Below are 23,931 nucleotides of genomic sequence, written 5' to 3' on the forward strand. Positions count from 1 at the left end.
ACTTATCCTCCCTTAAATAAAATATTTCAATTCAAAATTATCCATTGGAAGAAATATCAGTCTAAAATTTTGGTTATTTCTTCATTGCAATGTAGGATGATGATATAGACTTAAATAAAATATTTCAATTCAAAAGTATCCATTGGAAGAAAAATCAGTCTAAAATTTTGGTTAATTTCTTCATTGCAATGTAGGATGATGATACAAATTATCACATGGATCTGATCATTGGACTTGCTAATATGCAAGCAAGGAACTATAACATACCTGAGGTGGATAATCTCAAGGCCATACCTATTACTACCTTAAGTGTCATACTTCTTATGATTAGTACGCATGAGATAATAAAACCAAATCTCAAGGCCATACTTCTTACTCCATTAAGTGTCATACTTCTTATGATTAGTATGCATGAGATAATAAAACCAATATAACCACCATTGGCTAGACAGATTGGAAAAACTCTTCTTAGACCAAAGTTGCACAATTATTACATGGGATATTGCTTACAACTATATTTAATGACCTTTTAAAGTCATTTGGGAAATCCCAATTGGGATGAACATTAGTGGCATAACATATGAACAATATTTTTTTATTTGAGACAATATCTACTCCAAATACAATATGAATGGACAATGGCCAAATCTAAATTGTTAATTAAATGATTGATAATTTTAAGTCTTATGTATGTAAATGACTTTACAATTGAATATCAAATCTTTTATTTATTTATTAAGAAAGTATCATAGTTGAATAACAATCAATTTGTTAAACTTAGTTAGAATGCACTAAAAATAAATTGAAAATAACAAAAACAAGTGATACTATATGTCTAGAAAAAACACATAGGTCATTATTAATATGGAACTTGCATTAAGAATATAATTGTGTTTTACATTCACAATAGGGTTCTACTCATTATTACTAAAATATGTATTAGATAGAACTTGCATTAAGAATATAATTGTGTTTTACATTCACAATAGGGTTATACTCATTATTAATAAAATATGTATATGTATTAGAAAGAATACGATATTAATGTCTACCATGGATGTCTGTGTTAATTATGGTCTCCACATTATTAGATTAATTTTGTCTCTTAACTTTTATAATCACACTAAGATTGTCTAATGCAAGCAAGTGATGCTAAACAATCACAAGGAGCTCCCTCTTTGTGTCACACTTGAAATTATATTAAACGAACTCCCTTTTTGTGTCACACTTGAAATTATGTCAAATTCTCCAACAACTAAAGAAAGTACAAATTATGTAAAATGCTCCAACAACTAAAGCAAGTACTACATGTCTATGTTCATATTTTAAGCTTCTTCATAATAATATATTAACAAATATTAATAAACTATTATACCTATATATATATATATATATATATATATATATATATTGAGTTTTAATTGAAAGAAAATGATTCAAAACCAAGCATTCTTTCTAATGGGATAATAAATATGACTTTAATTATAATTTATATTTTTTTTTCCTATTTTATAATAAAATGTTCCTCAAGTTTATAAAACTTAAATTTTGTGAATAACCAACCTAGATTCATCTTAACTTTAGATCTTTATAATTATTTATTTTATTTTTATGCAATTCCATGAGTCAAAATGTTTAAATGTTGGATAATATTCTACATTTTAAGTCTTTTTCCATTTTCCCATCTACATAATCCAACTAAACAATATTTGCCAAAATTTGCAATTTGAATTAATGGAATCGATATTGTTAATGTAAAAGAGGATTCAACACCCCATAATTCCCCTATTATAACAAGATTGTACAATATTAATATTAAATATTTGCAATTTCATTAATTCAAAATGATTATTGTCATTTCAGAGTAAACATATTTGATTATATTGATTTTTCTTCCCATTATTTTGAGTAATTAAAAAATACCATTTCCTATCATTTAAAAAAATCAGATTTTGAATTTAACTTTTAATTTAATCATTTGTTTTAAATGGCATATTCAAATTTATTCAAAATTAGATTGTAATTGGATTAAGGGAAATGCCAATTTGAGGTTCCCTTGGGTGAGCCCTTAGGTTATGTTCTATCCTTTTTATCTCTAACTAGGGGTAGTGAATAGTTAACTAATATATGAATATAATGCTAGTATACAAACATACACGAGGATAAATAATAATACTCATTTTTCTAGATTATATATGGATGTTTCTAGCCAATTTTATTTTAATCTTTTTTGAATTTGGGTTATATATATATATATATATATATATATATATATATTATTTATTTAATTTAAATACGGTAAGTTATTTGAAAAAAATTAAATTTGATATTTATATATTTCAATATTTGTATTATAATAATCCTAAAAACAATAAACTAAACTAATTGGAAAAAATGTATAAATAACATTTATTCAATTAGAAAATTGTATCATTTTCACATTAGTTTTTTAATCTAACAAAAAAAACAAATACCATAACCTAGGAAAAAATTATTTTCCCCTAAAAGCCAGAACCAAATTGACAAAAAAAAGAAAATCCTACAATGATAGAAACCAAAGAACAATGATTTTTCACATGTAACAAAATTACAAGAAGTTCCCACCATTGACTCTTCAGTCAGTCGAAGTTCCCACCATTGACTCTTCAGTCAGTCTTGAACTTCACACATTAACTTGTAGCTTTTTCCCACTAATTGGTTGTTATAAAAAATTCAATTAAAGAAGATTGAGATCTCACAAAGATGTTGCGATCTCACAAAGATATTCGGAAAACTAATAATATCAAATAACCGAGTTTCAAACTGAAACAACTTTATCTTTTTTTTGCTTAAGCAAGAGTAGAACCTTCTATTCATTTATTTACAAAAAGAAACATAATACACACAAAGACCAAGGAGGTATGACCCACCAATAAGACAGGCCAACCAAAACCTTGTTCCTGAGCCATGATCTCAAACAACGAGCCGAGGGCCTACAAAATAAAACACAAAGTCCACCTAAGATTAGTGGCTCAGACTCATTCGAGTGACTAACAAGCACACCCTTTAACCATCAATTTGGACCCGATGAGCCCAATGAACCATATTTAATAAGTATATCGGGTCTGTCTAGGGCTGCAACCTTCGAGCACTTTATCTGCCTGAAACCCACCATTTGTGCGCGATCCCGATGAGGCCATGCATCTAGCACGAAATTTAACCTTTGATTCGGACCCCAAGCTTGATTAATCTCCTGCCTATATAGTTTCGGGTTCAGTTTCCTCGTTATCCTTCTTGTTGTTCTCCATGCGAAATGCATTGGATTGCTGCGATTTCTCTGACCTGCTTCCCTTTTATCTGCATCCGTATCCCAATGAAACAGGGACTGTGTTCTATCCTTGATGTAATTAGGGTCCATAATTGTATCTTTGGCCCACCTAATCTTGTTTGTATTCTCCAGCTTGAGCACCATTAATATATATATATTTCCCGCCCAAAGGCCTACTTTTTCGCCCGAAGGCCCAATGGATACTTACACTTCTTCATGTGCTTTGTCATAAGCTAATTATCCCTGTGGACCAAATTTCTTTGTCTCCCACAGTCTTCATCTTGCTTATTTTCCTTGCTTTGATAGAGCTCTCTATCTAAGGTCGCCTATCTGGCACATTGTTCCCTCAAATGTCCTTGGGGAGTCCCTATCCAGTCATATCTTACATTGGTTTTTGAACAGAGCACGCATTCATTTGCCAAGATATCTGCTAATTTATTGGTTGTTCTTCACACATGGACAAAACTAATGGTTCTCATGTTTTGCAAGTGGGATTGAATGCGTTGATAAACTTGCAGTAACCTCCAGTGTCTCGACACTTTGTCTAGTGCTGATCCATTACCAATTTTCTTGACCGAATTAATTATCAATTCAGAATCAACTTCAATTATGATGTTGTGTAGATTTGAATCCCTTAGGATTTCTAGGCAATGTTCCATGGCCATGAGCTCTGCCATATTGTTGGTGGCCTTCTCCAAATGACAGTGAAAGATAGTTTTTATGAAACCTCTTTCATCTCTTATGACTCCATATCTAGTCGATCCCCAGTTTCCTTTTGAGGCTCCATCTATATTGCATTTCATAAAACCTTGAGGTGGAGGTTGCCAGAATTCCTTATGAGGTATTATATTACTTACTGTCTTGTTGTTGCCCTTGGGGGTAAGCCCCTGCAATCCCAAATTTAGAAGTATCTGCTCATCCTAATTTTGAGGTTGATTATCAGGGAGATTTTTTAAAAGGGTTCCTATAGTGTCTTTGAGTTGTCTTATGATCTGAGTCATGATGCTCTATAGTGACCCAATCTTGTTCTTGAAGATTTTGTTGTTGCGCTCTTTCCAGACATCCCAAATTATGAATCCTGGAACCAAAGTCCACGCTTTGTTGATTATTTCATTTGCCGAGAAATTTTTCCTCCAATTCTTCAAAGTCCTGGTAATGCTGCCCATGTCCCTGTCTGTTTGTTTAAAGATTGAAGCCACCCAATTCCATAAGTTGGAGGTGAAAGGGAATAGGTTGAGAAGGTGATCCATCATTTCTTCCTATAATTCACATAGCTGGCACCTGGATGGTCCAGCGTCCCCTCTTTTCCTAAGATTTCCCAAGTCAGAATTCTTTTATGTTGCACTAACCACATGAACAGTTTAATTTTCATCCAGTTTTGGTTCTTCCATAGGCCCTTCCATACCTTATCAGGGTTTCAGAAGTCTAGCCCCAGGGCTATTCTCTTGCCCTCTTTGAGGTTAAAGTTGCCTTCATTGTTTTTACCCCATCTTAGTTGATCTGGAGATGTTGATATTAGAATCTTTCTCTGTTCCAAGATGACTGTAAGAGCTTCTACCTGGGCTTTCAATGGGGAGTCATCTCTGTAAACTAGGTTCTTCCATTTTCCATCACTTCTTTCCTGATCCCAAAAGTCATTTACTTTGAGCAACCCTTTATTATCAGTTTCATTCTTGGGATTGACAAATTCTTCTTTTAACAGTCTAGGTTCATGTTGCCAATTATCCTCCCAAAACCAAGCGAGGTTTCCATCTCTGATTTCCCAGAAACTGTGTTTTTGAACTATAGCTCTATTTTCCCAAGCTTTGTTCCAAATGTGGGAGCCTTTGATGAGTCCCGTCATCCTAATGTAATCCATTTCTTGCCAATTTCTTGCATATTTCTGTTTCCATACATTGGCCCAAGGGGAAACCAATTCTTTTAGCCATATCCACCATAGTTTCGCCCCCAGGACTTTGTTTAGTATTTCAGGGTCATCAAGTCCCAACCCTCCATGTGTCTTAGGCTTACATATTTTATCCTAGGCTACCAAAGCCCATTTATTTCTCTCTTCCCCTTTGCCCCAAAGAAAATCCCTTTGGATATTTCTGATGCGTTGCATTACTCCTTTAGGAGCTGGAAGGACTGAGAGCATGAAGATGGGGACAATTTGTAGGATAGATTTTGTAAGTACTAGCCATCCTACTATATTCAAATATCTGATAGTCCATTTCCTGATTTTGTCTTGAAGTTTATTAGTAACCGGCTCCCAAACTGCCTTGCTGAGAGGTTTGTCTGTTAGAGGTACTCCCAAATATCTGGAGGGTAGCATATCTCTTTGGAAGCCTAGAATTCTAGTGAGGTTTCTCTGAATAGCAATGTCAGTATTAAAAAAAAATCTTTGATTTGCTTAGGCTTACCTCTGTCCCCACAACCATAGCAAAGTCGTTCAGGATTTGTTTGAAGGCTTGAGCTTCCTTGACTGTGGGTATACCCTGCAGCATGGTGTCGTCCACAAATTGTTGATGGGTCAAGGCATCCCCATTTAAAGTGAGTTTGAGACCTTGGATTTTTCCTTCTCCTTTGGCATATTTAATCACATTTCTTAGCCCTTCCATCATGAGAATAAAGAGAAAGGGTGAGAGTGGATCACCTTGTCTAAGTCCTCTTGAGGGCTTAAAGGTCTTTGATGGTGAGCCATTTAGTAGGATTGAAAAACTTGGGGTGGTTACAAGGGCCATTACCCATATTATCCAGTTATGGTCAAAGCCATATGCTTTCAGTGCTTCCTTGATGTAAGCCCAGCTCAGCTTATCATAAGCCTTTTTTAGGTCAAGCTGAATGATAATACTTGCCTACTTATTACTCTTAAGTGAGTGAACCACCTCATGACCTTGAATGATGTTATTAAGAATTTGCGTGCCTTCCACATATCCAGTTTTCTCCTCAAACACAAGAGTTGGGAGCAGGGGCTTAAGTCTATTCGCAATTACTTTTGAAATAATTTTATACACCACATTGCATAATGCTATGGGTCTAAATCTGTCAGGTGTGATAGCATTCTCCTGCTTTGGAATCAGGGCTATGAAAGAGGAGTTGAGCGCCTTCAGAACAATTTTGTTTTTCCTTGAGTCCTCCACCACATCGAGGATATCTTGCTTGACTATTTCCCATCATGCTTTGAAGAACTCGACGTTGATTCCATTCGGACCTGGAGCTTTCCAATTTTTCATTTCATTGATGACTGCACCGATCTCCTCTTCATTCACTGTCTTGTTAAGAGTATAATTTTCTTCTCTTGTCACTAGCTTAGGAATGTGCTTTGTGAAGTCCTTGATAAATTGAGATCTGTCTATGAGGGGCTCCTCGGCTATGCCTTGGAAGTGCTGAACCATAACAATTTCTATTTCTTGGTGTGTAGTGATTAAATTTTCATGATTATCTTTGATCTTTGAAATCCTATTTTGTGACCTATGATCCATGGTAGATTTGTGAAAAAACCTTGTATTTCTTTCTCCTTCTTTTAACCATTATACCCTCGATTTCTGTTTCAGAAAATATCCTCTTGCTTGCATAAGCCTTCCCATTCTTGTTGAACATAATCAACTTTTTCCTTTCTCTCCTCGGTGAAGCCCTCTATAATGAGGGTTTGGTTAATTTCCTATAGTTTCCGTTCTGCTACTTTTTTGGCTTGGAATATATTGCCAAATTCATTCTTATTCCAATATTTTAGTCTTTATTTGACGTGTTTCAATCTCTGATGCAGAAGGAACATTTTAGTACCCTGAATTTGCATATCCTGTGTCCACCATCTTGCAATATTGTTGATGAATTCAGGATGGGTAAGCTAAATGTTTTCAAACCGGAAAGATCTGTTTCTTAGAGTTCTTATAAAGGACACTTCAAGTTGAATAGGCTAGTGTTCCGAGCCTCCAAAAGGAAGTATCATTGCTGCTAAGTTATGGCCTGTGAGGATTAGGTCCTTCGAGATAATGAATATATCAAGTTTAAAGGCCACTTGAGATGCTCCTCCCCTCTTATTATTCCATGTAAAGATGCCATTACTTGTTTATGTATCTACAAGCTTCATGTTATTTATGAAATTCTGAAATGCTATAGAATCTCTACCTAGTGATTTGGTTCCCCCATTTTTTCCATTAGAGATCTGATCATATTGAAGTCCCCTCCCAGAATCCAGGGGATACCTGGATGTCTTCCTCTTAACTCCTCCAATGAGGTTAGAAGTCTGAGTTTGTCTTCCGGATTTTGTGGACCATAAACATTAGTGAGAAAATAAACTTCCTTGTCCCCCAAAGGTTGGATGACCACTGATAAATAGTTCCTGAATGCTTCAGCATCCAGGAACTCAAATTTCTGAGGGTTCCAGAGTGTGAGAATCCCTCCTGATGCTTTGTCTGCTTTAACTTCTAGATATTCGTATTTTATAAGCCATTTGCTCTGTATCTCTCTTATATTTTCTACTGAACATTTTGTTCCCTAGATGAAAATCATATCTGGTTTTTCTTCTTTCATTCTATTGCTAAGATTCCTTTGTTTCCTTTTACTTCCTAGACCCCTAATATTCCATGTTGTGAGCTTCATTAAGAAAGATTTGTAAATGAGTAACTAGTTAGGTCTTTCATCTTACCTGAATCGATCATGAGTTTTCCACACTCTATTAGTAGCTCATTCTGTTTTTTCCTACCTCTTTTCTTGCCTGGGTTCCTAAGAGCTAGTCCTGATGTTGCCTTCATTGTTTTCACCCCTTCGTTTCCTGACTATCATGGTTTCTTTTGACTCCTGAACCTTTTGCCTGAGTTCTCCACATGAATAGCTATTGCACTCTATTGAACTCCTCTTGTGGTAGTGGATCCATTCCTTTGCTGGTTCCCTGCTCCAGGAGCTTTTCCAGATCTAGATGCTCCCTATCAAGAATATCCTGCAGTTGATGATCCTCCGTTCCCACCTTGCTCAGGGTCATCTCTTGGTCCCTATCAAGTTCCATAGTGTTCAGCAGACCCTCATTTTTTTGGTTGTTTTCATGTGTATCCTCCATGCTCTCTTCCTTTTCCTTCTCTACAAGGTTGTCCTCCAATATCTGATTTTCTTTATCTTGCTCCGCTTCTTCTTCTAATACCTTGTACCTATTCTGACTTATCTGCTTTTCCTCGTTGATTTTATTTTGGTACTTTCTCCATCCTTTACCTCTGTTCCCCACTTTGTTAAATATTTAAGTTTCTTTCCCTGAGGTTGTTTTAGTATTGTTTTCCATTTTTTTTAAGGGGCAATCTCTGAATAGATGCCCATGTTCATGGCATTTGCGGCATCTGAAAGGAACATGCTCATAGTCCGTCGCTTGCACCCATTCTTCATAAAAAACTTCCAGAATTATTTCATCCAGTAGAGCTCCAAAGAGGTCCATCTCTACACATATACGGGCAAAGGAGTATACTTCCCCTCCTAGTGGCCTTTGATGTTTTTACAAAATGCCCTAGTTTATTTCCTATTGCTTTTAATGATTCTAGCTACCAATAATCTAGAGGTAGGGAATAGAGCCTTACCCAAACCGGGACCGAAGTGAATGTCTCATGCTCCGGGACAAAATTCATCACCCAAGGCCGCATATAGAGGCCTGCAACAGCATAGAAGTAGGGCCCTCCTTCAAACACCCTGTCTTTATCCTCAATGTTTGTAAAAACTACAGTGAAGAAACCTTTGGATCCAAGGTGCAGATCTATATCCCCCTTAGGTTTCCAATGATTCTTTATCCATGCCTGTAAAGCCTTCTCCATAGGCCATAACCCTATGAATTTACAAATGACTGCATAGGTCGCTATGTGTTCCCTATGTGCCTGTAGTGCTGGATCACTTAACACCACTTGGGGTGTGATGGTTTCCCTAGGCTTATAAGGTCTAGTATGATTTCTGGTGTCAGCATTCTGATTTTTCCTTCTATTCACTTTTCTCTTCTGACTTCTTCCTGCATATTTTCTTGCCCCTGTGCGCTTCTGTTTTCCTGTTTCCCACCTCCTAAAACTCCGGTTTCAGCCTCTAGATGTTTCTTGAATCAATTAGAGACTGCCTGACTGTAGGAAGGAGTGGAACTCCCCCCCTCTTTCCTCTCCATGATGCACAACACTGAACTTCTGCTGCAAACCCTGGCTCTGCTTGTTTCCTTTCAGCGCCAATTAGACGTGTTCCAGGTCAAAACTTCTTTCACCACCACCCTAAAAATGATACATCAAAAACTCATTGTCAGGCACAAGGTAATGTTAATGGTAGCATGAGTGAGACATCCACTGAAACTACTTTATCATCTACAATATTTTTTTACTTATACCTATGAAAAGGGTAATATCCATTTTCATGAAAAAAAGGGGCTTGTTTTGTTTGAGATGACGTTGGCCTAATATAATATCTCACATCAATCAACAAATGTATGAGGAGGGTCATGTCTTTGTGTTTTAAACCTTTTGTTCCTATATGTATATATATATATATATATATATATATATAAATCATTAGTTTTGTTTTAATAATATATGTATGAGGAGAGTCATGTCTCTATGAATCTTCTTTGTCTCTGTGTTTGAAACCTCTTGTTATATATATTATCAGTTTTGTTTTCATAATAAAAAGGATGCAAGGCATCCATGTTGACAATCATGCACATTTGCAGTTCATTACATTCTCCTAAAATTGGTTTTGTTTACGTTTGTAATGGATTTCCTGCGCAGATTACACCAATAACTGTAACACCCTTCTACCACGTGGTAGAAAGATTTTTTTATTACAACTTTACCAGGTGAAAGAAATTTTCTATTAACTGTAATACTAACAACTGTAACACCTATGTAACACCCGTCTACCACGTGGTAGAAAGATTTTTCTATTGCAGCTTTACTAGGTGAAAGAAATTTTCTATTAACTGTAACACCTGTCTACCACGTGGTAGAAATAATTTTTTTGTTTCCGCGTTACCAGTTTTTTCCTTGTGGATTTAGTTTAGTCGTTTTTTTGGATTTAGTTTATTTGTTTTATAGGGGTGAAAGTGATATATATCCTTAACCGTCCATTTCATGTTTTTAGAACATTGTAATCCAAGGATGAATTACCCAAGCTCTGGTTAGGCAATCGTCCGCTATAGTAAGAAGCGTCTGAAGCCATTTAAACGCTCAGAATTAAATGGAAACAGACAAATACACAGAACTCGGAGACCTAAAGATAGAGCAGGATACAACCATTATAAAAAGATATATATTGAAGTATATTATTATTTTTAAAAATTCATAACTAATTATTGCATCTTCATTATTTTTATAAATTTATAATATAATTATTACATCATCAATTCTAATGCTAGTGGATGAAATTTAATGCATCCCTGGTACTGAGAGTGATGTTTCAGGGGTGAAGAGCAGACCATGTGTAGATAGACCAAGAACTCTTTCTTGTTTCTTGCGAAATTAGTTAGTTAGACCCTAACTAAATCTTCATGCTTAATTATCTCCATACTTACGTAGGACGCCTAACTGAATTTTGATGCTTAGAACGCCTACTCTCCAAATCTTGATGCTTACGTAGAGAGCTTACCTCCACCATAGATGAGATGTTAATAAGAAGTATATTCTCTAACGTATAAATCTTGTCCTATCCTTTCAAAAGTCAGTAAACCTCCTTCCACCTTTGAAGTTGAAATATATAAACTTTTGGTTATTATTATATAAGCCTAGCCTAAAAATAATAAAATGGTAAGATATTATTATATAAGCCTAGCCTAAAAATAATAAAATGGTAAGTTATTATATAAGCATTAGGCTAAAACTAATAAGATGGTAAGTTAGAGAATGAGAAAGGGAGAACATCTCCAACAATACCTCATCTTTCACAGTAAATAAATGAAGAATGCGTGCAATCCATGGGCAAGAAATTACAACGATTGCGTTTGGAAAAGCCGCCAAAACTGGAAAACATAATGAAGAAATCAGGTGTATGCAGCCATATTTAAATGGAAGAAAGGGGAAGACAGGTACTGTCGTTCCAATCCAACCGCAACGGTAATCATTGGAGATGGTTAGTCCTTAACTCTTGGGGAGGTTCCATGGCTTGTGATGATCTAACAACGCAAAATTTTCTAATCGTCTAACACAAAGATCGACAGTCCATGACAGGATATGTTGACATGGGAGAAAGTTGGTCTTAAAAGGAAACACCTTACTACGTAATTAAAACAATTAAAAAACTTCACAATAATTAATTAAAATCTATTAGCCCACGGGTACGATGACATAAACCACTGCATTAATATCAAATTCCTCTCGTACAAAATACGCTGATTAGTCAAAGAATCTAATTTATAGATAAGAAAAAGATAATTAACAATATAATTTAAAAAATACTTCATACATTATAAATTAATTTTTTATTATGGATAATTAATTTAATATCTCATAAGAATGATTTATTGTTAACTAATTTAATATTTTATTAATATAATATAAAATAGAGATCCATTTATTTAAATATATAATAAGACAATCAAATTTAATCAAACTACTTTAATATTTAATAGTAAAAAATTTCTTTAAATTTAATAAAAAAATATTTGAATATCATTATTTAAAATTAATAAAAAAATTAAATTAATAAAAAAACATTTTAATATTATTATTAAAATATTTAATATTACTTAAAAAAACCATATATATCTATATACCAAAAAAACCATTATTTCTATATACTAATTGTTATAGACATTTTTGTGCCTTACAACTCCAAGCATGAAATGTCCATAAACCAAGGGCTCCTAAGTCCCTAAAAGTGTTGTTCTAACCCCTAAAGGAACAAGGTCAACAAATTACAGCTTCTCTCAGAAGTTCTCCACCAGAAACTGCTCAGAATAAGTCAAAACAGGATCATTTCAGCTGCTCCACTAGCTAAGTGCGTTGCATAGCACCTAAATCCACTGGCTAGGTGCGTTGCAACGCACCTAAATGCACTATGAGGGTGCATTGGGTGAGAAATGACAAATGGCAGTGTCATTTCGCGAGGTGGAGAGACAATGGAAGCTTCCAGAATCTTCTCCTATGACACTTGCCTCACTGAATTCGACCAAGGATGAGTAAGAGGCCTTCAGTCTCCAAGTAGAAGCAAGAACTGACAGAGAGAAGACACTAATCAAATCACAAGCTGACTCATCCTCCTTGCATACATCTATATATGGATCCCTCATCCCAAAGATCCAGAGGCTGGAATTTTGCACATTGTAAGGAATTGCTGTTGGTTTTGAGACAAACATCAGAGGATTGGGTGATCTATGCTTTGTTGGATGTGAAGAGGGGCTTCTTTGCTGGGAGGTTGATGCTGGGTCAGGAATCATCGGTTGTAACTCCTCCTGGATCTTCTTGTTTATCAATAAAAACTATTTGAGTTTCTCCTCCATGCTTTTGTATCATTGATGCTTGTTACATTTGTATGGTTAACTTAAATCTGATCCTAAGTTATTTATGAATATAGATCCATGTCTTTGTATAGTTTTCTTCTTCTGTGATCTTACAGGTACTTGGTGAAGCTGGGCAAGTAAGGGAGCAGGTAGCTGGAAGTTGTCAAAGAAGAGAAGGATTGGATCAAAGGATTAGTGCAAGACACAGGTTGGTTTTTCCTATTCCTCTCTATTTATAGTTCATAAAGGAAATACAAAAGTAGTTTTCTCTGTTTGTTTCTAAGGCAGCTGTCACACCTTAGTGGGATAGAGCAGTTCTAAATAGACACTTTTCCCGGTAACAAAATGGCGACTCCGCTGGGGAGAATGTCTAATTAGTTTGTTTGTGTATCTCTTGTTGTTTGTTTCATAAACTTATAAGTAGCATTCGAACTGCATTTGCCATAACAAATTGAAAGTAGACATCTGCTGCTTCAATCCATTCACTGGATCTGTTTATGATTTGAACAGCTGATTCACAGACTATTTGATTGCCCTTGTGATAGCTCTTAGACCCTCCTTAGATCTACCCCTGATTGTGCATTACTGATTGCTTTTATTCGGCCAAAAACCAAAGACTAAACTACAAACTGTGACCCAGAACTCGGATAGAATTCTCGTTTCTAGCCCAACGCAAGTTCTGTGAAGAGATCCTGCATTTCAACGCACTTCTCGAAAGGGCAACCTGCGCCGCTTTCTCTGTGTTACAGGTGCGCTGATCAGCCTAGCCCTGTGCAGCTGAGTTTCTTGTGCTTCATTCTTTCCAGTTTTGTCTCTGAATTTTGCAGCCTGTGATCAGTATATGATTGTTTCAAACCCCTTTTCCTTACTGATATTCCACCTCATTTGTACAAAAGAATTGTAGATGTTTTTGTGTGTTTGTTGAGTCGTTTACAGTTTTCCATTGCAAAAGTATAATAATCGTACTGTCGTCCTTTGATTTAGATCTGTCGCAAGTGTCGATTTCGATCATAGGAGAAAGTTTATTTGCTGTTGATGGTCGATTATGCTTTTAATATTGCCCTTGGTTTGAATTTGTGACTTTCTAGTGTCAAAACGAGTATTTATTTCAAAATCATAAAGTGTCGTAATCATCTCTACCTTTTGATTTCGAAAAGAAGCTTGTTTGTGTTTGTCGCTTGAAAGCAAATTCAGATTTGTACATCAACTTTCTTTTTAGCATCAATACTAAGAAAGTGAAAAACAAATACATGCATGTGCATTTGCATATAGACAGTCTGTTTGGCTTGATTTAGGAAAGTGCATTTACAGTGTGCTCTTTGCTCTTTTTGAAAAGATTGTGTCTTTCTTTTCCCTAGTAGCTAGGATTTTCATTGCAGAAAAGATATAAAAGTTTGTTTATCATCTTTAGATTGCATTTTAGGAATTACATCTACATCTCGTGGTGAACCCAAAAGGCAAACTTCATAAGAAAGATCAACTTAAAATAAATTCAATGAATCTAACAACGCTTTGGAACTTAACGCACAACATTTAGAGGTCTAGGCTAGAGACGTATTCCGGCGTCGTAAAGCCTGGTAACTGTTGTCCTCACTGATGGTTGGGTGATTCCTCCACTTTGAGACGATAAGTGCCAGTACGGACTTGTGCACCCACGTACCGTCGAGTATATTTTGGGAGACCCCTATAGGCTTAAATCCTTTATCCATAGGAAGCTGTGTCGGCCGCCCTGCTGATCGCAATGCACTGAACACAGCATTCGGGAAGATTGACTGCCGTACCGTAAAAAGTATTCTGCAGTTTTGCGATTGGTTTGGTACTCCCTCTACCTAGACCTCCAGAGCAGTCCCTTTCGTTCCTTTTCAGACTCCTTAACGGAAAAGGTCCATCTGAGCACTTGTCACTTCAGGCTCATTAAAAATTGAAGGAGACTAGAGTCATCTTTTGTTTTTTCTCGACTCTTAAAAACTGAAAAAACAAGTTGTGTCAAAAGCATCTAAAATTCATTTAATTCGGAAACATACCTTTCCTTTATTTTAGTTGATCGAGTAATCCGCAATCGTGGAAGAAAATCAATTGAAACCCCGTCGTTCGCAGAGGCTTACGAGTGAACCGTCTTTGTCTCCGGAATCGAAACCAGTACGGACAAAGCGAACTCGTTTAACCGGTTCCAAATCTCCTATCAAAGTTAGAACAAGTGTTCCAACGACATCAGAGACTCTGGTTACTCCAAACATTTCTGGAATCCCTGCCTCTACAGAAGAAGTTCAACGACCACAGAAGGACAGTGATACTGATCCTAGTTTGAGAATAAACACTTGTGTTACCGAACCAGTTCCATCTACAACTGGTTCGGAGAGTCTTACTCTTCAAACATCTATCGCTGCCGATTTCACACCTTCTTCGGCACCAGAAATATTTTACGAACCTGACGGTATTCCCCTTCCACCTGGTCTAATTATAATAGAAGAAATTGTAGAAGATCCTCAAACAAGTACTCCAACGCACTTTGGAGTCGGGGTCACTCTATATCCTTCGTCATCAGAAGTTAGTCTACCACCAGCGAAAGCTCCTGTAGAATCGCTAGGTAATCTTTTGGATAGACTACAAATGTCTGAACAACCGTCAACATCTAGGACTGTGTCATCTGACACAGCAATGGCAGAACTCCCTGCTATCACTCCGACAATGTTCGCCGGCATACCATCTGTCCCGACTAGCTCTCAACCGCTAGAAGGAGCTCACTCAGGGGCTACTTCGACAGTATGGTCCGTTCCTATTTGTTCATCCGGAATAATATCCAGAAACTCTTATGTTGAGTCTCAACAAATTGATCCATTTGGAGGTCAATTTGGGCAGTCCGGTCCCCAAGGGAAAACAATTCCCTTGAGTTCTGGATTACCACCGTATGGGGGGCAGTATACCCTTTCATTATCCCCTCCGGGAGGATATCCATACGGGAGTTCACAACAACATCCAGGTTATGCTGGAATTACCTCAAGTGGTTGGGTACATATACTACCTCAACAACCAAGAGTTGTGTATTCGATGCAACAATGCGTACCTATGTCGAACATCCCGACTACGCCAGCTATTGTGACGGTGTCGCAAGTTCAAACGCTGCCTGTTGTATGCCAACCTCAGGTTTCTCAGGTTGTAATGCAACAACCCCTTGACCTTGCGACTCAACCACAATCGCCGACTAGTGGGGCGACACAGGTCCAGACGGGTACAATTACCCCTCACCTTGGTCAAACGGTTAGTATCGCGCAACAACACATGGCTTCACAACCATGGCTGGTCCAATACCAACAACCGCAATTCCAACAAGTATACCAAGGTTCTGAGCAGCAAATCTTTGCGAACAGTGGACAACCGTACATTCAAAACGGTCAAAATCAACCATTTTACAATGGTCAAGTCCACCAACCTTACCAAACATACCAGCATCAAATGCATTATGCCGGTATGCAAAGACCAACTGCTCAGCTGATTCCATCTTATCCTAGGTATGCTTCACCTAACCTGAATCAACAGTTACCCTTCGTGGCAACCTTAGAGTTACCTGATTTAAATCGGTTAACAAACGATCCAATTGCTTACGTCCCTTGATGGCTAGCGATTCCACATAAACTTCCATCAAATATTCCTAAATTTAATGGAAATCCGAGTGAAGATCCATCAAATCACGTGATGACCTTTCATCTATGGTGTTCATCAAACACCCTAAATGATGATTCGATAAGACTTCGCCTCTTTCAGAGGACGTTAACAGGTCCAGCGGAAAAATGGTACATTGAATTTCCTAGAGCTTCGTTCGACAACTTCAGTACCTTAGCCACAACCTTTTTAACCCATTTTCAATTACCAATAAGGTACGAAACGGGAACAGAGCTTCTTACCAACTTCAAACAGACGACGGCCACTCACATATATGATCATATACATGAGTGGCGACGTCGTCGTAGGATGGTAAAAACGTACGTCCCCGATCAGCTCTTAGCTGAATGGTTTATCAATTCATTACTACCTTCCATCACGGAAGATGTGACAAAGGGGGGAGTCGTAACAGAAGAGCAAGTTATCGCTCGTGCACAATATCTGGACTTGATTTACACTCAGTCCGGCACGCTCTACGAAAAAATACCTAACGCCCCTTGACCGGAATTGTCAATTCCTCCTCCTCCTAAATCAAACAATGACTCTCATGTCGGCGATGGAGTGATTGGCACGACAGACACGAAATCGACAAAGGCTACATCCAAAAAGACCCGTAAGATTTCAGGTCAAAATGCAAAAGACGAACTTCTTGCTTCGGAAGTAAATGCCGTATCGACAGATAAGGGCAAAGAAACCAAACAACCAAGAAGCAAGAAGAAGGGCAAAGGGAAGAAGAAGAAATAGGAGGAATCGTCACCTGAAAAATCTTCTTCAAACCCTCCTGGAAATAGGAAACCAAAAAATCCATGCTTTATATGCGATGAGGATCATTGGACCGCAGATTGTCCACACAGAGCTGAGCTTAAGAAATTCTTCAAGAATTCAAAAACCTCCGCAGTGTTAACTGATCCATTTCCAAATCCAGGAACAAATCTGGTTGAAAGTGGAAATGCTTCCCCGTCTCAAGTGCTAATGTTGTCGGTTTCAAAACAACAAAATGATGCTTTGATATCGACAAGGAACAAAGATTATGGGAATCCGCAGCTGTCGAACAACAAGGATAAAGATCAACCAAGTAGTTCGACAACAACTTCGACAGAAGTTGTACCACCCACCATCCCTGAATTGACGATAAAACTGCCAAAGGGAGTAGTACACAAGTCGACATTTAATCCCCGCGCCTGAGCGGCATAACATTATAACATAGTGGAAGATTTGGCCCAATCGCCATCCGCTATGTCGACTCTTGAAGTACTACAAAATTGCCCATCCCAAAGGCAGGCTTTATTATCGGCCATTGGTGGGATTGATCCAAAGGATTCCAATCTTGTATCCTTCGATCATAAAGGATACGATCCTCAGTTAGCAGCTCAACTAGCTTTCCTTGTTCAAGTGAAAGCCCTCAACAAAACTGTTCATCAAACAATTATTGATGAAGGGGCATCTACATGCATTATGTCGATGAGTTGCTGGAAAACTTTAGGATCTCCAACCTTGTCGCGATCTTCGACGACATTAAAAGCATTCGACGGAAGGACATATACCCCATATGGTATCCTAAATAACTTGAAAGTTGAACTAGGAGGGAAAACAGTAGAAATAGATGTTGAAGTCATCGATGGGAATCTTGATTACAACATCCAACTAGGACGACCATGGATATATGCCATGGCAGCTGTTGTGTCGACCTATTTTAGAAAGATTGCATTTCCCTTTCAAGGAGGGATTACAATCGTCGATCAACGAAACTTCCTCCCCAATGGTTCTCAAGTTACTGGAAGCATTCCCATGATCCATGGAAGCCACCATTCACTTCAGAATATCGGAGTAGGCCTACTAAAAGATCCTATACTAATGGGAACTTTCGCTCTTCCACCTCCAATCAATCTGGCGGAAGTAGCATCGATAGGAACCTGCAACATGATATCTTCTATAAAGATATCAGAAAACGATATCAACATGGATCATGCAGTGGTTTTGCCCCCAAGCCCAACGGAAATATTATAGTAATCAATGTTCCTAGCATGGGAGGCAAACCCAAATCAACGCTCATCAAGCGTTTGGATAGATAGGTCTAGAGAATATGCTACAACACAAAAAAATTTACGAGTAGGATACTTCTGGCCAACAATGTTCAAAGATTGCATAATCGCAGTCAGAAGTTGCCATGCTTGTCAAATTTTTGATAGCAAAACCAGAAGACCACCCGCACCTCTGCAGCCAATAGTTGTTGTTGGGCCATTCGCCAAATGGGGCATCGATTTCATGACATGTAACCCCACCTCGACCGGGGGGCATGGGTATATCATAGTCGCAGTTGACTATTTTACCAAATGGGCCAAGGCGATGCCTACATTAGATAATACTGGTGAAACAGCTGCCCTCTTCTTTTTCAATCATGTAGTCGCCAGATTCGGCGTACCACAGGCTATAATCACAGATCATGGATCACATTTTCGCAATCACATGATGGTTGAATTAGCTGCCAAACTAGGGTTGTCTCACGATAGCTCTACTCCATATTATCGCAAGACAACAAACAAGTTGAAGCAATCAACAAGGTCCTGAAATGCATGCTGCAAAGGATGATCGAAGTTCACAAAAGAAGATGGAACCTAATCCTGTACTCAGCTTTGTGGGCTTACCGAACATTGGTAAGGAATGCAACCGGGTTCACACCATTCCAAATTGTATATGGCCTGGAAGCAGTCTTACTAGTTCAGTGTGAAATCTCGTCTCTCAAACTCGCAATTGATCTCCTCCCCGGAACTTCAGAAGAAGAGGCTCGTTTTTTGGAATTAATCCAATTGGATGAAACCCGTCGTGATGCCGCTTTGGCTAACGAATCCCATAAGAAACGAGTCAAGGCGCAGTTCGACAAAAATGTCAAACCCCATGTCTTCTCAGAAGGTGACTTGGTCTTGCTTTACGACCAAGAATCCGATAAATTGGGAGCAGGTAAATTTAAGTCTTTATGGATGGGCCCCTATATTGTTAAGCGAGTATTAGCAAAGGGAGCCTACGAGTTAATGGATTATGATGGAATTCCACTGGCGCAACCTCGTAATGGGTTGTACCTCAAACGTTACTATGCGTAATGGTAACCAGTATGCTTTTGTTATATTTTTGTTTTCGCTAAAGTGTTTGTTTTGGTCGAGTAATCCACTTTTTACATTTATTGCAGATGTCAAACCCATTGGAGCCATGTGTTGGATATGCCGACGGAGCGAGTCATAGTTCGCGGAACCTGTCCTCCGCAGCCTGGGCCAATTTTGATCCAAGCGGCGAGTTAGTAAGTTTCAGAGGTGTATGTATTGGTCGATCAATGAATAACATCGCTAAGTATAGCGCGTTGATAGAGCTTCTCTCTGATGCCATCACTCATGGTATACGCCGACTAATTGTCAGGCTAGACTCACAACTTGTAATACTACAACTCAATGGTATATATTCCGTCCGAAACCCAGCTATTTATCGCATGTTCCTAAGGGTTAAGATTTTGGAAAGACAATTTGATCTTATTCAATATCAACATATTTCCAGAAACTTAAACACATTAACCGACTCATTAGCAAACTATGTGTTAGATAGACATTTGCAACATTTATGAAAAGAAACACATCATCAATGTTTTGCATGTGGATCATGTAGCTCAACCAAAATAAAACTCCGAAAATCAAAAATATATATAACTGTTTATACATAATGTTCTGTAACCAAGACAAAATCGGTCAAGCGACCCAAAAACTCAAAATGCTAGGGGGCACCCTAGTCTAATGATGCTCGTGATAGCAAGTCACAGCCTGTGCGATCATGCGTAGGAGACGAGTCCATCGTCTGGGCACACCAGTAGTATGCCGCTGTAACCGCAAAGGTAGCTCGTTGGTCCTCACATCTGGAATACCGAGAGTGAGGCCCTCAACCTGCTCCTGCAAAGCTGTGAAAGTCTCGGCCACATCGAGGTCACGAAGAATAACCCTCCTGACGGCCTCCCCTGCTAGGGCAACAGCTGGTACTCTCAGGCGAACTACTGGACGAACGGAACCAACATCTACATGTACACATGAGTTTGATTAAAGTCTTGATAGAATAAAGCACAAGGACATTATAAACAAAAAACGATAAGCAGCAATATGGTCAAAGATTTTACCAATGGCGCCCCACTGCTCGCCATCCGGCAGTACTAAATCTGGATCACCCGGAAGTCCATGCCAGCGTATGGATACTCAGAATAAACCATCTCCTGACGATCAAACCAACTGAAGAAGGTATCAGAAAATGAAATCTGAGACTGGCCAGCATGCCTAGACATATGGTCAACCCATCTCTGCATACGTGGTTCAGTAGGAGAAGGTAAATCGAGTGCAATGTACTGCGGCTGCATCAGTGGTATCTTCTCCAAGGCAAAGGCGGTCAAAATAGAACCATACCCAAAGTTCTTCAACCTCCCGTTCTTTATCTTGGTCAACTGTTCTTTCATCACAAGAAGTACTGCGTCACACCAATTGAACACCTTCGGTTGGAGGCATTCCAAGGCATGTTGCATATAAGATCGATTGGCTACATGAAGAGACGCACTAGCGGCCATCCTACCAAAAGTAAACAGAATAGTCCTAAGGGACCTGTCAGTGAAATCACAGATAATGATCTTGCCATCTTTACTCGGCTGAGATCCTTCTCTGCAATACCGGCGGACATAATCTCTCACAGAATCGCCTCCTCGGACTGAACCTGACAAAGAGATGGGGGCACCCTGCCTCGATAAGCTAGTCAAGAAATAAATGTCTACTGCAGTCAAGGGGATAGATTTGCCCCTAATCTGGAAAACCTGATTGGTAGGATCCCAAGCATCGAGCAAATACTGCAGTAAGTTGATCTGCTGTCTCATGCTAGAACTTCAGCAAGCCACAATTCCGCAGCGCGTTCACTGTAACTGGATCATGTAGGGCAAGTGTGTCCTCTTCTTCATGCTCACGTTCTCGCCATGTAAGGATCATCTTACTCCAAAGATCTCTGAAAAACAAACAAGAGAGGAGGTAGATCCTGATTTTGGTAAGAAACAGGCAAAAATTCCATCAAAAATTGTGCATCAAATTCCCTTTTTGCGCCCAACGCACCTGCAGCAGTGTTCTAGGTGCATTGAATGTCAAATAACCTTTAGACAGGCTAGCATTCAACGCAGGTTTCGATACACTGGGGGTGCGTTGATGGCAGAACGAGTTCCTTAAACCCCAGGGGCTCAGAAAAGCTAGGAATCAAGCTCAAAATGCAAAATGGAAACCATGAAATGAAAGAGCTCAGGTTTAGCTCCTACCTGGTCCAGACGGCGCCGAGAATCGTCCACAGAATCTCCTGAAATCAACTGATGAAAATCGAGGGGGAAAAGCACCTCCAAAGCTCCAACAAACCAAGTTCAAATGAAATGGTAAAATGAGAGGTAAAAAACACTTTTTAATTACTTTTACGTAGTTCAAAGTAAAATATTAGCGTTTTAAACTCATTTCCAAGCAAATATTGTTCATTTCTGACTAGTTTGATGAAGCAGTTGAAAATACAGTACGATCTTTGGAAGGACAAAGCTATTTATGGTAAAATCAAAGCAAGACCATCTAATCAAGCAGTGTTACCACAAGGTTCAAGTTCGTTAAAAAATAAACCCGCACCGAGCAAATGTTTCCACCCACGTTTAAGCTTGTTAAAAAATGAACTATTCCCTGGTAAATAACCACCGTGAATGTAGCACTTCAGCCATTAAAGCCTTGGTCGTGTTTGCACCGTCACCTCCACTTTTTCTTTGGCCGATCATTCACCTCCATTTGATTGTTTACCCATTTTGAGGAACAGCTACGAAGAGTGATTTCACTAGCCATCCTTGTGACACTGCCGTGATTGGAAAATTCCAAACCTTACCTGGAATCAGTTGCTACCCATTTTATCACTCGTTCCTCAAAAGACGAGTCTTCTTTAAGCTCTTTTCAACTGACTCGTAAAATATGAAAAGATTGCCAAGTCCTTGGCCTTCCAGCTCGTTAAAGGGACAGGAAGTGCTATCCCTCATCTAGATTTTAATCCTTTTGGACCTGAGGGATTATTGCACAAAAAGATCGAGCGCTTGTTTTGTTCGGCTCGTTAAAGCTATCGAAAATTCATCCCTTCTGTATTGTTTTATACTTTTTCGGACTTAAGGGATTAGATGACGAAAAAGGAATTTTGGAGTTACCTTTATGTACCTTTTCAGACTCCCTAAAAATGAAAAGGACCGAGTTATCTTTGTCATTAAACTCGTTAAAAAGGTTAATAGCGACAAACTTGTCTTTAGACAAGAATGAGTTTCACTATCGCTAGGCTTGTTAAAACATAGCGATGGGTTTGCCCGAAGGGAAAATTATAGAACAAGAATATGTTATCCTCCTCAAGCTTGACAAAAATAAAGAGGTACTGGTCAGCAATGACTGGGGAAAAATTGGGAAGAAAACTCAAAGAATCTTTATTGGTAGCAAGTCGCTCTTGAACATGACACTTCCGCTCCTTGTCCGAGTCGGGTTGGGTTGTTTCATTCACCAGTCATATCGCCATGGTCACACCATACCATCCACATTTGGGGTTAATGCTACCAATCCATCACATCAGTGTCGCTGACATGTTCAAGAGAAGTCATCCAGAAAGGCCACCTGTGTCCCACCCAATACCATACATTATACTCCATTCTTTCATGACTGCCACCCTGAACCGTATATCATCAGATCGTTTTCACCTCCATCAAAATCATTTGCTCCGTTCCGTGTCATTGATGTGGGATTCATTAAGGCCCTCCTATGATGGATCACTTCTTGTCGACATCAGCTCATTATCCAAGAAGTTGGTCTAGGAACACCCCATTCAGTACTTTGAAGCTTGCATGCCTCAATGGCAAGTTTCTCACTTCCGGCGACAGGTTCAAATCAATGACCTTCGACCGAAAGATTTTGCGTGGTGTTCGACGCCAAGTCCTTTATTCACACCACGTGAATTGTACTGCAGTACCTTGAGGATCATTATCATTATCGGTGATTCCTCTCGCGCTTGTTAACAATTTACATCATTGACTGGTAATCAAGCGATGTCTTTCCATGTTCGACTTCAAAACATTTCTCACATGGATCGACTTGTACTTCGAGTGAAGATCGGACGAGATTGAAGACCCCGGATCTAGTTTCATCCATCCGGGCTACAATATATATTCAGGGAAATAAAGACATTCAAATGTACAGCATTGCAGCATAGATAATCATCCTACCAAAAAGATGATGGCTCTATCAGAATCATCAGTCTACAATCAGACGATTGTCTGTCCTATGTACATGAAAATGAATTTATAAAGCTGAGCATTGGAATGCCCGCCTCAGCTAGATCATGAAAACAGTATGAAGATAATGTATTGTATTGTATCTTATTACAGGTCTCCTCCCAACATTGAAAGAACTTCGGATCCTCATATAAAGCATTTCACCCGATTAACGGCCTCATACTTTAGGGGGCAACTGTTATAGACATTTTTGTGCCT

The 23,931-nt window shown here is 38.5% G+C and overlaps 1 pseudogene; it reads left to right on the top strand.

Moving 5' to 3' along the window:
* LOC149181513 (ubiquitin-activating enzyme E1 2-like) overlaps positions 1–23,931 on the top strand; it is a 36,442-nt pseudogene that overhangs the window by 8,816 nt on the left and 3,695 nt on the right.

Source organism: Pinus tabuliformis, chromosome 3_2 (assembly GCF_031772625.1).
Source record: "Pinus tabuliformis cultivar Carrire ecotype Pingquan chromosome 3_2, CPIR1, whole genome shotgun sequence".
NCBI lineage: Eukaryota > Viridiplantae > Streptophyta > Pinopsida > Pinales > Pinaceae > Pinus > Pinus tabuliformis.